Below are 16,740 nucleotides of genomic sequence, written 5' to 3' on the forward strand. Positions count from 1 at the left end.
TTCCTGGCAATAACAAGTTTTTCTGGCAATCCATGTTTCTGTTATTGTCCACAAAATGGCGCTAAAATCCGGAACCAACGCTTTAAGTCAAACAGTTCTAACTCAGTTTATGTTTTGAGGATCGCTCTGAATCTGATCTCTATCAAAAGATTTTCACAAAAACGCAATTATGTCAGCTTTTTGCTCACATTTTTTAGTTTTTTAAGAAACCTACCCATATTTGATAGATGATAAAAAGAGAACAAATGAAGGTAGGATGAAACTTTTTTTTTAAGCAGACAGTTTGTTCTTTCATTTGATATATTGTATGTTTATATATATATATATATATATAAAAAAAACATTTTCTAGAAGGCATTAAACTTTTGTAAAAATCATAAACAGTGCTGGCACTGACTGGCAACATTTTATTAAGAAACACTGGCGGGGAAAGAGTTAATGGTGCAATATTTTTGTCCAAAGCATTAAAAGAAAAGTATTGGTTAAAAACTCAGGTCCGTTTTAAAAGCAACAACTCTGAAAGTCGAACCCGATTTCAGGAAAGATTCAAGGTCTATATGTGGGGCGTTCAACAGGATGCAGTCACTCAGTACTGGGTTGAAATCTTAAGGTCAGAGGTTCAAGTCCATTAATCAAGGTCTGCCATGTATCACCCATGTTACAACAGTTGCCTGTTGGACTCGGTTTTAACTGCTAAGAACAGTGTTGTCTGATACTGTATACAATTGGACGAAGATCATTTATGAGATTACTGCAAGTAAACAATTCGTACCTCTAAACTGTAAAAAATGATTTTCAAGAAAAAAATTGCTTAGTATTTTTGTCTTGTTTTTAGTAAAAATATCTAAAAATTCTTAAATTAAGATGCTTTTTCTTGATGAGCAAAATGACCCAAAAAATGTGTCTAGTTTTAAGACCAAAAATATCAAATTTAAGTGATTTTGTGATAAAACAAGCAAAAATCTGCCAATGGGCTAAGCAAAAAATCTTGAACATTTTTCTTAAAAACTAAATTCAAGAAAAATCAAGAAAAATTTGCTTACGTAATTGGCAGATTTTTTGCTTGTTTTATGCAAAAAATCACTTAAATTGTATATTTTTTGTCTAAAAACTAGACTTATTTTCTTAGGTCATTTTGCTAATCAAGAAAATACATCTTGATTTAAGAATTTTTAGATATTTCTACTGAAAACAAGACAAAAATACTAAGTTAGAAAGTCATTTTTTGCAGTTTATGCACTATTTTGTCTTGTTTTCAGTAAAAATATCAAAAAAGTCTTAAAATTAAGATGCTTTTTCTTGATGAGCAAAACGACCCAAAAAATAAGTCTAGTTTTTAGACCAAAAATATCAAATTTAAGTGATTTTGTGATAAAACAAGCAAAAATCTGCCAATGGGGAAAACAAAAAAATCTTGAACATTTTTCTTAAACATTAAATTCAAGAAAAAAATTAAGAAAAATTAGCTTACCCCATTGGCAGATTTCTTGCTTGTTTTATGCACAAAATCACTTAAATTTGATAATTTTGGTCTAAATACTAGACTTATTTTTTTGGTTCGTTTTGCTCATCAAGAAAAAGCATCTCAATCCAAGAATCTCTAGATATTTTTACCGAAAAAAAGAAAAAAATACTAAGACATGATTTTCTTGAAAATAATTTTTTTGAAGTGAGTCACTGCAATTAAACACACATTACTGACCAACTCCAGCAATCTTTGACATGTGTCAACTTGCACTTATTTCATATTTACAGATGTTATTATTACAGATATTAAAAACAAAAATTAAATGTAGTGGTACCTAATAAATAATCCAACACAAAAAAATCTACCGTTAAATTTAGATACGAATTATATTTATAATTTTCTTTTAGTTCTTACATCAACTATTTTGCTACACTTTCATAAAAAAAGTATATAAATTATCCCTAGCTGTAACAGGGGTGGTACCCTTTCAAAAAGTACACCTTTGCATTTAAAAAGATCATATTAGTACCTTAATGGTATCCGTACCTAAATTATACATATTAGAACCTTTTTAAATGGTACTACCTCAGTTAAAGCTAAGGACCATTTTTTGTTCCGGGTCTTACATTTCAGTTGGACTTTGGTTTATTTTGAGTGTTTATTTGGCTTTCACATACAGGTGAACTGACATCAAAACCACACACTAAAATTTTTGTACTTTCAAACGCTATTTCCATGTTGGTTTTCTTTGGTTAAAAAGCAGGGACGATTGAGAGACCAAGGTTAATCTATTAATATGAGCAAAGGTCTCTGTTCCCCACCCTTCCCCCTCAACATCAGAGAAAGCGATCTAGACCCCCACCGATCTAAAACCATGATGTCATCGGGCCACATGTAAACCGGGGATAGATGTCTCCAGAGACGGTTACACAACTTCGAGGATGTGGCTTGAGAGGGTAGGAAGACGGAGACAAACATGGAGAGGGAAAGAAATGGGAGACAGTACTGTACCTAATGCTACCAACAAGACAGTTTGATTACGACAAAGCCAACATTCTTCACACGGGAGCTTGAGGCTCTGCTGGAAATCCAAATTTAGCTGAAGTTGGAACCCAAGGATCTCCGGCCTTTATCAGGAAATGAGTGGAGAGTTGCGTCATTGGTTTGTGTGAAAGTGTGCATGTCCTGTGTTCTCCAAACTCTTCCTGGAATTCAGAACATTCTTGAAAAGCCACCAAAACTTCGGCAACAAAGGAAAACTAAAACCCAAAGCCTCTAAGGTGACGTTAAAGGAGATAAATATGATAAAGATTCCAAAGTGCTGCAACAATTAAACATTTTCAGTATTAGTCATCAATATTTTTAGTTTTAACTTGGAAATGTACAGATATTCTACTGCACACCTGAACTCCAGACCAATCCATCACATAGTCTATTTATTTATTAGAAACATTCAGATCATTCCCGTGGCTCAGGGAATTGCGTTAGAAAAAGTTGTGGGTTCAATCCAGGTTAACACACATACTGAACAAATGTATACCTTGTAATGCACTGCTAAATTCATAAATGTAAATGTAATGTAAAGATTGGATTTAGTACCCAAGCAAAACATACATTTGTCATATGTCAGCTTTATTATCATGATTATGTAAAGCTGATAAATTTCATTACAAGCACAAGAATGCCAGAAAAGGACATGGCATACATGGCGCAACCCCCTTAGACGTTAAGCAATTACAATAAAAGGTTATTTACATATACGATCACAGTGTTTCCCATACATTCATTTATTTGTGGTGGCCTGCCACAAAATCAAGACCGCCAAAAATGTATTTTTGCACAGCATGTTATTCACATGCTCCTATATAGATATAACTTGTCCTACATTGCGAAAATGTACTTTCTTACTTAGTATTTTTGTCTTGTTTTTAGTACAAATATATATATATATATATTAAATCAAGATGCATTTAGTTTTTAGACAAAAAATATAAAATTTCAGTGAATTTGTGCTTAAAACAAGCCAAAAAAAATCTGCCAATGGGGTAAGCTATTTTGTCTTGAATTTTTCTTGAATTAAGTGTTTAAGATTTACCCCATTGACATTTTTTCCTTGTTTTATGCACAAATTCACTTAAATTTGATATTTTTGTTTAAAAACTAAACTTATTTTCTAAGAAAGTTGCAGTGTATACACACCAGTGTTTTTTTACACGTACACAAGCATACCTGCACAGTTGAATGCGCAGACTTGGAAAGTACACAGGCGACACAATCACAAAAATATGTGCAATTACAAAATACACACAATTACAAAAAACGAGCAATTACCAAAATATGAGCAATTACAAAATACACGCAATTACAAAAACTGGGCAATTACAAAAATATGCGCAATTACAAAATATGAGCAATTACAAATATACATGCAATTACAAAAAATACGAGCTATTACAAAAATACGAGCAATTTCAAAAATAAGTGCAATTACAAAAATGTAAGCAATTACAAAAATACGTGCAAAATGTGCGCAATTACAAAAATACGTGCAAAATATGCGCAATTACAAAAATACGTGCAAAATATGCGCAATTACAAATATACGTGCAAAATGTGCGCGATTACAAAAATATGGGCAAAATATGCGCAATTACAAAAATACGTGGCAAAATGTGCGCAATTACAAAAACACGTCCAAAATATGCGCAATTACAAATATACGTGCAATTACAAAAATACGAGCAATTACAAAAATACGTGCAATTACAAAAAATGCGAGCTATTACAAAAATACGAGCAACTACAAAAATACGTGCAATTACAAAAATTCGCGCCATTACAAAATACGTGCAAAATATGCGCAATTACAAAAATATGCGCAATTACAAAAATACGAGCAATTACAAAAATACGTGCAATTACAAAAAAATACGAGCTATTACAAAAATACGTGGAACTACAAAAATTCGCGCAATTACAAAAATACGTGCAAAATATGCGCAATTACAAATATACGTGCAATTACAAAAAAACCCCGCGCAATTACAAAAAATAAGCAATTACAAAAATACAAGCAATTACAAAAATACAAGCAATTACAAAAAGTCCAGTGATGTGCTAACAGTACACATTTACTATTCTGAGTATGAAAATTGTGTCACGCGCACTGTATGCTGCCCCTTGTGCAAAAAGAGAAGTATATCCGGATGTATACATATAGCCGTACTTGGCTGTGAGTATTAAGCCTGGTTTACTTGCCGCACCTGCCGTTGGTGCGTGTTGCAAAAATTATGTCATCGCAGACTGGACGGTTGTGTGCGCCGGGTACGTAAGACCCCATTACATGTGGCGGCAAAGTATTTATTGCTTAATGATCAAAAGTCATCTATTGTTCATTAAAAATTACATAAGATAGTTGATTGTGGCCAATCTTGCATCTGGAGCAGACGTGAGCTCATGCATGCAAAATAAGTAGATATTTTAATTGGAAAAATATAATCTGTATCTGAATCTGTAAACTGGACAGCAGGAGAAAGAAATAAAAACAAAAAAAAGAAAAGTGGATAAAAGGAGAAAGAAGAACATGGAGAAATAGAGAGAAGAAAATATGGAAGGCAGACAGATACAAGAACAGTAGGTGTGTGCAGACGAGGCCGGAAAAATGAGACGGTAGCAGGAAAGCGAGTGAAGTAATCCATGTCATGCTGAAAGTATTTGGCACTGGCCGCTCCGCTGACATTTCTTCATTTCTTGAGCTTGTTTCTCAGAATTGACATAACACATATAATTTGAGGTCTGTGAGAGCATAGAGAAACTATAGCCAAGTTTGCAAAGGCCTATGTAGGACAAATCCCAGTCGTTTCTCGATACCGCAAAGCGGCGCGCGTGTATGTCGAGGGTTTAGGGTGGAGACCGAGAGGTCAACATTTCGACCTTTGCGAAACGGCGAAGCGTGTTTGTGTCTCTCTGTGTGTTGCAGTTGGCGACTGGCGCCAGATGTGATGACCACAGGAGCCTTAACTAAAAATAGAGACATGCTCTAATCAGAAAGACATACAACGAGAGACGGAGTTGTGTGTGTGTGTTGAAAATAACAGAACGCCGAGATCGTCCCTCGAGAGCTTACTTCATCCTAATGGCAACAGTTTTTTCCCAATAAAAACATTGATCCCCATGCTGCCCTGGGACAATAATGGACAAGGGTCGTTTAGACACAGGAAGTCAAGATTAACTTCTAGATGATCACTTTTTAAACTGATTTGAGATCAGGTTATGTTTTCTTTAAATGTGACAGAACATATCAGTCAGCTTGCACTTTGGTCTCTTTGTTGTACAATCACGGACTTGTACAAGTCATTTTAAACTAGTGCTGTCAAACGAATAATCGCAATTAATCTGATACAAAATAAAAGTATATACACAAAATACATACACGTACATTTAAGACCAATTGTATTTATATCTCAATTTTTAAATGTTTATATAATATATAATAATAAAAATATATAATATATTTTAATCTATTAGGGCTGTCAATCGATTAAAATATTTAATCTAGATTAATCGTATGATTGTCACGGGTTAACTCGTGATGAATCGCAACTTAATCACACAATTTATTTGTTCTAGATTTACCGCAATTTAACACCTTTCAAGTTTTTAATGCTCTAATCAACCTGGACGTGTACAAAATATGGATGCTTTATGCAAACTGGGTCTTGTCGCTCTTAATAACTCTTTAAACATCAATCAGGTCCCAAACTTTATCTCTCTTAATAACGATTTTAACATTGCACTTTATTTTCTCATTCCTGCATGTTTTAAAACCAAACCTCGGAAGGGCAAGTGGATGGACAACCATCCTTTGTGTTAGTTAAGCATTTAGGATGATACACCTCTCAGAAAACATACAAATAAAGATAATCTTAGAAGTTTGATGATATTTACTGTTTAAGGCTTATCCAACAACGGGCTAGGCCAAGGGTCAAACAGAAATTGCATGTTGTGTTAATTGGACGTTTATAAAATTAGTGTCGTTAAAATTAATTTACGTTAATGAGTTAATAAGGCGTTCATTTTGACAGCCCTAATGCACACACACACTTTATGGAAACACAAACTTTTCTTTTGTATGTGATTAAAAATTATTTTCAAGAAAAAAATTCTTAGTATTTTTGTCTTGTTTTCAGTAAAAATATCTAAAAATTCTTAAATTAAGATGCTTTTTCTTGATGAGCAAAACGACCCAAGAAAATAAGTCTAGTTTTTAGACCAAAAATATAACATTTAAGTGATTTTATGCATAAAACAAGCAAAAAAAATCTGCCAATGGGGTAAGCAAATTTTTCTTGAATTTAGTGTTTAAGAAAAATTTTCAATTTTTTGGTCTAAAAACTAGACTTATTTTCTTGGGTTGTTTTGCTCAACAAGAAAAAGCATATTAATTTAAGAATTTTTAGATATTTTTACTGAAAACAAGACAAAAATACTAAGATTTTTTCTCTTGAAAACAACCTTTTGTAGTGCAGCAACTAGCGTAGCGTCAGATGTGTGCGCGCTTTGTACAAACAGCAAACATGTTGATATCATGAACGCATTTAAGTGTTCAAGAAGGATGCTTTTTTGAGATTGTCAGCTGAATAGTTTTGGTTGCCGAACATTTGGTGCATCACTGAATGAGATTTATGTAAGCAATAAGGTACGAGAGGCTGTGCTGTATCGTGAATAAGTAACGGCTGATGGGCGTTGTTAGGCACGACGCGAAGCTTTCATGAAGTTAAATCAATAAAAAGCATTCCTTCCGCTAGAAAAAATAGTCCCTGACCATGAACAAAAATGTGTTCCAATGTGTAATATGCATGAAAGCTCAAATAAAAACAACAACGTGTGGTTGCTAAGGGTGTTGTTAAGGGCGCAGTGATAAACAGAACCGTTGGGTGAAGCGGTCATAGGCGTGTTTTATCGTGAATAAAGCACACCTATTGACCAATCAGAATCAAGGATTGGAACTAACGTTTTATAAAAGCTATTTACTGGCTGTCATTTTTTTTGCGTCTCGATCACCAGATAGTTTCCAATCTTGAGCTGCCAAAACTGTACATTTTTAGCTTAAACGCTTTTGACAAACTTTAAAAGACTTTGACATTTAGTCAGAGCTTACATGAGTCAAAGTCATGCGAATATAATAGGAAACATTTTCCCAAAGAACTCTGTCAGACTTTTCCTGTGCTGGTTTCAATCATGAATGCCACTGCATGAAAAGAGCTGTATACGGACAAATACGGGATGGGAAATCCCTGCTAAACTTTAGGTTTGCCAGATTTTTGAGGCAGCGTGCTTGGAAAGGTAATACACCAAAGTAAACTTGTGAAACATCCAGAAACTTTACGTTTGTGGATGTATATAGGAACTGGTGGAAGTTTCCAGGAATCCTTACAGCTGGTTGTGAGGAGAGGTGGGTGTGAGGTGTGAAGGGCTTTTTATATGTTAATGACCCACAAGTAGAGGTGTCTTCTTTGTTTTCAGAGCTGAGTGGGGTGGGGGGTTAACCATGTCTCTTTACAGCACATACAGTATTGTGGTACATAAAAAAGTTTTCTAAATACGTTTATTATTAATAGAATTTAATTAGTCTATTTAAGAAACTTAGCATCATTCAAAATAACTAAAATTCAATGGACACAATTACAATTTTAATGTGTGAAAATTATGTCTCTGACTCAAGAGAAATGCAACAAATGTTATTTCAGAATATATATTTCCAACACTTTGAAAACATGTCTCCAACTGCCCTAGGTCAGAATATTGTGCACGTTTCTCTCAATGCTGCATACATCATTTAAAAGAAGCCGTTCAAATGACATCATGTAACACATTTTTGCTAGCTAGGATATTGATAAATTAGTCAATGAAATGTAAAGCTGCTTGATTTTGCTGATGTCTCATGATTTGAAGTTCACTGTTTCTATTGTTATTATAATTCTACCCTAACATTTCATTAAATCTTTTAAAATAGAAACAAAAATATCAATAGACAGGTCCATAATCTAAAAGACAGTCTTTCACATGTGAATGCAAAACATGTTGGATGATACTGACTGACAAACTTGGGTAAACATATCTGCAGATACCTGTCAGCTACTGTACTTCTAATCCAGAGGTGCCCAAAGTTGGCCCACAATAGATCTTTAATTTGGCCCATCATGCCACGTTAGATAAGGAAAAAGAATAAAAGTTATTGACGCAGATGATCATATTTTAAATTAAACATTTTCTAAAATGTATAATTTTTGTTGTATTTTTACATTACAAAAATGTAAATTAATATTAAATGCAAGGGATTAAAGTGAATTTTTTTATGTTTCATGCATACTTGAAGGTGTATAAAATGCACCACAAAACTTAATGAACTCTGGTACTAAAAATGAAGAGGTTTTGGCAGTGGCACACAGAGAAAAGGATATTTAAAATTGATTGGCAAAATGATTTCTTTTTTACAAAAAGCCTTGGAAAATAAAACTGCATTAGTTATGCATAAACAGAGTAATGTTTGCTTATTTATTTTTTAAAATATTAGAAAATTATAAATTAGGGGTTATCAGAGCAACTTTAATTTTAATATAACACAACACCATTTACTTTTGGCCCACGGCCCTCAGTCAGGTTTGGCCCTTGTAAGGAAAATGTTTGGGCACCAATCATGTGTAGTCTATCTGAGGAGGTAACTGTTAGCATATGATAATGCATGCTTGTACAAAGTCAGACCACATATTATCATGTTTGTCTTCAATCAATCAATTTAAATAAAAGAGATGGGGACTTTATAATATAATAAGGGTCCATATATCACATTGATAAAAGACATACATGTATTTTTACTTTAACATGAACTAAAGCTGAGTTAAGGCATATACTATCATAAACTAATGAAGAGTCATCATTAACATGACATGTTTTTCATTGTGCATTCATTTACAATAAATTAATTTGAGTTTATGTTGTAATTAAGTAAGTTCAGTAAGTTACATGTCTTAACTCAGCATTAGTTTACTTATATTTAAGTAAGAATTCATTTAGGTATACGTTCAATGTTTCCAATGATTAGCAGTTAATCCACTAAACCCAGAGATAATTCCTGAGGCATGTTTAAAGAGTTTTGTATTTCATCAAGTAAGTGCTGATTCACAAAGATTTTATATTTAAGAAAATCTGAGCATCATTCAAAATAACTGTTAACATGTTTGTCAACTAAACATGTTTTGTCAATGTTTTAAACTTTATAGAAATATTTTTTATTTTTTATTAATGACCAAGTATAAAGAACAATGCATAGTGTGAAAACGCGGATTATATAAAAGTATATAATAAAGTGCGAGCAGAGGATCTTGGGCTGGAATGATTGTAGTGCATCCAATGCACCTTGGAAATCGTAGTTTACATCTACAGCAGCATATGCTACAGCAGTGACAACGCCAAAGAAAAGGACTACATTTCCCAGAATGCACCTGCACCCACTCATCTGCCCCACCCTTCAGGTGCGACTGCTTGACCTATGGGCTTGACGGGAAAATTCAAAATCGCGAACCGTTACAGCCTGGACTACTCTTTGTTTGTTTGCTCATCAACAGTAAGGTAAGTTTGATTTAATTAGTTTGTCTGCATCGCGCTGATCGGATGCCTATTTGTTCATATTATGTTATTTACTATGATTTGTTTTTGTCTTTATACTAGAACTGTTTGAATTTAAAGCACAAACAGTAAAACATTAAGGGTATACATGGTACACAGCGGTAAACATGAGGTTAAAAATACGCGAAGTAACATTCAAACCGGGCTGTTAAAAGAATCAATTCGATGTTTACATTTTTAAAAACAAAACTTTAAAGAAGCCAAGATGAGACGTTCTTTGCTTAAAACAAACATAACAACAGTAACTTGTGTGTTGGAAATGTTAGCAGCTAGCAAGTGTCTCTCTGCTATTTTAAATGATACACAGACGATCTTTTGTTGTTTAAAAGCTCATTGCTTTAGTGCTGGTAGATGCTGCTTATTTTTCAAGATGGTTTTAATAGCTTTATATTGATTTGTAACAAAGCCAGCTTCACTTTGAGAGAACCTAGATGCTAATTGTAAAGAAGCTTGGAGTCATAATATATTTTAACGTAATATGTTTGCTGTTCTTCATCTTTTTAAATATGAAGTCTATCCATGTTTGTGTTTACAGAGGTCATGTACACTGTGGTCAACTTTGTGGACGCTGAAGAGGTTTCTGGGTAAAGATGATGTAAGTTTATTCATTCAATTTTAAAAATCAAACAGGTTAAATAGTAAACAGATGTGTTATGATGAATGTGATTTTAATTTTTAATTCTGTGTTTGACAGAGAAATATAATGAAGTAACAGTGGAAGTTAAAACATCAGACTGATCCAGACACTGAAGAAATTGATGTCACTGCAATCTGGCCAAAATGATGTAAGTTTAATAATGAAATTATTAAATCAAAGAGGTTAAATAGTAAATAGATGTGTTATGATGTATGTGATTCTATTTTTATTCTGTGTTTGATAGACAACTATATTGAAGTAGCCTACTGTAATGAAGCTGCAGAACGTCACAGAGACTCTGAGGACATCAACACAGAAAATCAAGTAAGAAGTTATGAAGACATTATGAAGTTCTTTGATCATATATTGTTGTATCTTTGTACAGTTAAAGTAAACTTTCTAAAATGTACAACTTTATGTCATTTGATTTGTCGTGTGTGTGTATCTGTATATGTGTATAAGTATTATGCCAAATACTTATGTACTTTTATATTTCCAAAGGGCTCCAAAGAGATGTCTGTCCAGATGAGGGTGCATCAGCGTTACCTTTGCTGACAAGTATATGCTTTTAGCAGTTAACTTAACTCAAACCATTTAAGGAAATCGGTTGCCTTGAACCATTGAGTTTTAAAAGGCATACATTTGAGTACTGTGAACTTAAGTCTTGTGCAATTATGTACTTATATTTAGGTAGTGTGAACTTAAACAAATTGAGTCACATGCAGTTAAGCACTTATATTTAAGTTCACAGTACTCAAATCTATGCGTTTTGGAACTTGAATGGTTTAATGCAACCGGTTTTCTTAAATGTGAGAAATTACAGTGTTACAGTGAGAAATGTTTGAATAATTCCAAGACAGAGCTCTGTGATTAATTCTACACTGCAAAAAATCACTTTCTAACACTTTTTATCTTGTTTTCAGTAGAAAAACTAAAAATTCTTAAATCAAGATGTATTTTCTTGATGAGCAAAATTACCTTGGAAAATATGTCTAGTTTTTAGACAAAAATATACAATTTAAGATAATTTGTGCCTAAACAAGAAAAAATATCTAACAATGGGGTGAGAAAATTGTGTTTTAACTAAGTTTTTAAGATAAAAGAAAACTTAAGATTTTTTTTCTCACACTATTGGAAGATATTTTTGCTTGTTTTAGGCACAAATTCACTTAATGTATGTGTGTGTATTTTATTTATTTATTTTGTCTAAAACTAGACTTATTTTCTTGGGTCATTTTGTTCCTCAAGAACAAGCATTTTAATTTAAATAATATTTGTACTGAAAACAAGACAAAAATACTATGTAAGAAAGTCATTTTTGCAGTGTAGGACTGATTTCTTAAGAGCAAGATCAATATAGTTGTTGTTCATTTTATTTAGATATTTACTACATTACAGTGGCAGCTGATGACTTTTTTTTTTGTGAGCACTCGATGCAAAGTTTGTCACAACATGTATATAGCCCGTCATTTATGTGTTTCCCAATTTCAATATATGTGTTCTGCGTGTATGTGCATCACGTGTTTTGACTAAACACGTGATGCACGTGGTTTACATGAAGCAACAAACACATATTTTAAAAACACAAGCAACACACATGACACTCCGAACACTTATTTTGAATTTGCAACCCTCGGATGAGCAGTCACAAGCCGCCACTGCTACATTACATTTTACTGCTTTGAATGTAGTTTTCATTGTTGCTTTTTTTTTTGTTTTATTTTACTCTAATATTGCTTTCTCTGTCTGTATATTTATGAGTTTAAATTGTATTGTTTATGTATGCAACTTTTAATATTTGTGTATTATATTATTTTGTGATTGTGACAATTGTGGATTGTTCAGGTTTTTTTTAAATAAACGTTTCAAACTCAATTCAAGTTTTTATTTTTTTTAAGGGTTTTGGGTATGTATAGTAGTATATAGTGTGGGGGGGGTAGTAGTCTATCTGCATAGCAGACAAATAACCAATCAAGTCACTAAGCTATGAGGGCTTGGGTTGGGCTTAAAACAAAGTGTAACCAATCAAATCATCTCAACTGGAAAGTTTCAAAGTTGTGTCCCAATAGTTGTCAGAGTTTTGGGAGGGGGTTTTAAAAGCAACCAATCAGTGTTGAGATTAAACACCAATGGGGACACAAGAATTGTGCAAAGGTGTAAAATTCCAGTACCTCTGTAGGTGTGAAAGTGGCCCCTGCCAAAATCTTCAATGGGATTACTTGCCATGGCAACAAATGGCTGCATATTCCACGGGGATATCCCCTCAGCAAGATACATCCGAATTGGTATCATTACGGGAGTTTCCTAACTTGGTGGAATTAGTAGTTTACCCTCAGTGGAACTAGTAGATACTTCCGAAAATCAGTGGTGTTTACAGGAGTTTCCTAGTACGGATACACCTCTTTTCATGCAGTGTGCTCTCCTGTCCGTCACCCCGGCTGGGTGTAGAAACGGCGGTAAAATTGGAGCTTTGGCCGACGGGGTTGAGCGTCATGTCGGGGCAGGCTTACGCTGAAAGGATATATTGATATTGTTTTAGAATGAATACGTCACCACCTGTTCATTACCTCATTTTGGCCGACACACACAAACACTTCATCTAGAAACGCCCAGTTGCATAATAGGAGCCGGGGAGCGAGACAAAGCTGAATTCAGCTAAATACAAAGCTCTGCTTACTCGCTCTGCTCCTTGCCAAGCTTAAACTTTCATCTTTTAATCGGGTATAATTCGCTGTTTTCTGCCTCTCCTTTGTTGCGTTAACTATAGACGGTGGGCAGGAAAATTAGATCAGCCTTTTCTGGTCTAATGCGACCACGTTTTGCTGCAGACATTTTAGAACAGTTGCCACATGGGTCAGAAACGGGTTTGTGAGAGCGTGTTGGCGTGATGTGTGAGAATGCGCACACACAAATATAGCTGGTATCATGTAGCCAGACCTTTGACTAAACTGAAAATGGTTTGGTCAACATTGCTGGTCAGATTTCTGGCCAAGAATGAGAAATTACAATGTCAAGCAGTCAAGCACAGTTCAGTTTTTTACATGTTATTTAGGAGCAGGTATATCTAAGGTTTAGCTATTTTGGTGCAACAAAATGCAATGCATCTCCTGGGCTACAAATGCATGCGCGACCTACACGTACAATGTACGCAGGGTTTCCAGCAGTGCACGTACAGTACATAGACCCTCGTGTACGCGTAAAAAACGAACCGTACTTAAGCCTTAAGTCAGACAGTGTTGGAATAGAGCTGATGTGCTAAACTGGCTAAAACTGACATATAGGTGGCCCAGTGTACTTCATGTTCTGCTATGTAAAAGAAAACAAGGCTGTTGACAGCAGCTTGGCAGAGATTAACAACAGTGACTGCACATCTGTAAGACACACATACACACTGGCACATCACTGTGGGTTGGGTTTGAAAGCTTCAGGCTGTTTAAAGCTTTGTATGTGCGCCTGTCCAATTCCAATGAGCGTGGACGAGATGCCTGTGAAGCAAGATGGAAGATCAAATTCAACAACAGCACAACATTTCAATCCAAGATCCTGTACATGAGCATGAAGCGGCATGCCAGCTCGCAAGGCGACAAGAACAAACTTAATGTCAGTCAACAGGGAAGATGCTCAGTTGTATTTAGACTTACACAACAACTTTCCCCAGTCAGATTACATCGGTTTCTAAGTAAATTTCTTAGTACAACTAGTAAAAATGTACATGGTTAAAATGACTGCCTTGGACAGGAAGTGGTACTAAACTTCCTGTTTTCGAGTTTATCAATTACAATCATCACTGCCTCTTTCATAACATCATATCGTACATTTCTGCCTTGCGTGTTTTCATTTGTGAAAACCAAGTAAAAGCATATTGACAGACTGAGACTTTTAGTCAAAAGCTAGTCAGCGGTTTACTGTCTATGTAAGCAGCTGTCTTCTAAGCAGGCATACTTGAAACTTTTTAAGTGACTCATTTAAAACACTTTCATGGCCAGTAAGTTACAAGTAACACACACATACACAAGACATCTGACTACAAGTCAAAGCCAGTAACACAACAACGGCAATTTTATTTCAAATACAGATGACAACTCTTTCAAACTGATCCGAGTTTAATAGTATTAAATTTGCTGTATTATGGTGCCAGGCCAGTAGATGGCGATATTACCTTGTAAAGAAACACTACACACCTGCGCACATACACATTGTTTTCTTAGTGATAAATGTGTCAGTGACAAAAAGAAGATGAGAAATTCAAAAAACTTTTTTTTAAAAACTTTTTAATGCACATGTTAATTTCACGCAATAAAAAAATACATTTGCACAATTTTTATGTTAAGATTGAATGGACCTGAAAATGTCGAATGATGTAACCGCCAATTGCGCAAAAGAATGAGAAATATTAAAGCAACACTTAAGAGTTTTTGCTCTTTGCTCCCCCTACAGGTTAGAAGCGTAATTGTCCATTACCACTGTCGTAAATACTGCAGCATGGATTGTAGGTCTGCCGAAAAGCAAGTTTTTGTAGTTTTCACTCGAACTACAGGACCACGACCCGACGGTTGGAAACTTTAGTGTGGTTTTGGCCGATAGAGGGCTGCAAAGCGAATGTGAAAGCGCCGTTCACCCTGTTTCGAGTGGATGAACGACTGAAACTTTTTTGGAAACGTTATTTTAAGGTAAAAAAAACTCCTTGGTGTTGCTTTAAATATTTTATCCAACTTAAATGGTATGTAAGCGTAATCATAAAAAATAATAATTTTAAATATAATTTTATTAGTTATTTTAAAATGTAAATTTTAATGCTTTTTTGTAATATTTGTCCTGACATATGCTGAAACCAGCTCTTGTTTTCTAAATAATCTTTGACAAATGATGCATGTAAAAATCATATTACACTAAACTAGATGATTATATTTTATTCCACTTTTTTATGAAAATTTATTTATTATATTTATTTTTTCATTTAAAAAAATACTAGTTACACCACATTAACATTTTTGCAAATTTACCCCCAAATATTCAAAATGAAATAAAATCAGAAATTTTAGACTTGGACCTCAAAAAAGCGAATGTATGCAAGTAATCTGCTAAATTTATTTTGAAATTTGAACCCTTTTACATTTAATTGAACCATACAGACACAAAATTAATATTAGGGCTGTCATTCACCGTAATACAAACAGTCAAGACAGCGAAGGCATCGAGCAGTTTTGTTTGTACGTACGAGGAGGTGGGTTTATTAGCACAAGTGACCCTGGACTATAAAACACCGAAAATTTGTAAACTTTTTGGGAGAAGCATTAATAAACACAGTCCTGCAAGCCGCCATAATGATGCATGCCTATAGGCTAAATTAACTAGGGCTGGGTATTGTCAAGGGCCTCATGATACGATACATATCACGATACATGGGTCATGATACAATGTATTAAAGATACAATAAAATACGCTGCATGTTGCGATACTTTTTTTTGTTAAATGTACAAAAAAAAATTGCTGAATTTTTTTTTACTTTTTTTAAGCCGAAGTGCTTCCACACGTCGGCTTTAAAAGCTGCAGACGTTTTTACATTTTCTGCGATTTTCTCACTCCCGCTAACTTCTGAGACATTAGCCGAATGGCCGTAAATGATAGACAACTAGACAGCGGACAACAGCAGCGCGGCAGCACGGAGGAAGTAGTTTGACGCACACAGAGGGATTTGTTTTCACATTTTTAAAATATTGACAGTAGAGATTTAAATATCGATACACTATTGTGGAAAAATTATCACGGTAGTTAGCTGTATCAATATTTTTGCACAGCCCTAAAATTAACATGTGCATTTATGTAGTTTAAACAGAGATGACTAGCGTTGACAGAAAATATAATATACATAACTAGATATATATAACATAGATATGTCAATGTTGGTGCGTAGTCCAACAAACGTTTTAAACGAATGCAAGTTTTC

The 16,740-nt window shown here is 34.2% G+C and overlaps 1 protein-coding gene and 1 long non-coding RNA gene across 4 annotated transcripts in view; one reads left to right on the forward strand and one right to left on the reverse strand.

Moving 5' to 3' along the window:
* Positions 1-16,740, reverse strand: part of dusp8a (dual specificity phosphatase 8a) — a 53,015-nt gene that overhangs the window by 15,010 nt on the left and 21,265 nt on the right. The gene's annotated exons all lie outside the window — the stretch shown is intronic.
* Positions 9,464-12,668, forward strand: LOC129437277 (uncharacterized). The gene is made up of 5 exons (XR_012370089.1): positions 9,464-10,099; positions 10,692-10,751; positions 10,851-10,941; positions 11,038-11,117; positions 11,295-12,668. It is a non-coding gene; the product is annotated as an uncharacterized lncRNA (long non-coding RNA).

The sequence above is a fragment of the Misgurnus anguillicaudatus genome, chromosome 6, assembly GCF_027580225.2.
Source record: "Misgurnus anguillicaudatus chromosome 6, ASM2758022v2, whole genome shotgun sequence".
Lineage (NCBI taxonomy): Eukaryota > Metazoa > Chordata > Actinopteri > Cypriniformes > Cobitidae > Misgurnus > Misgurnus anguillicaudatus.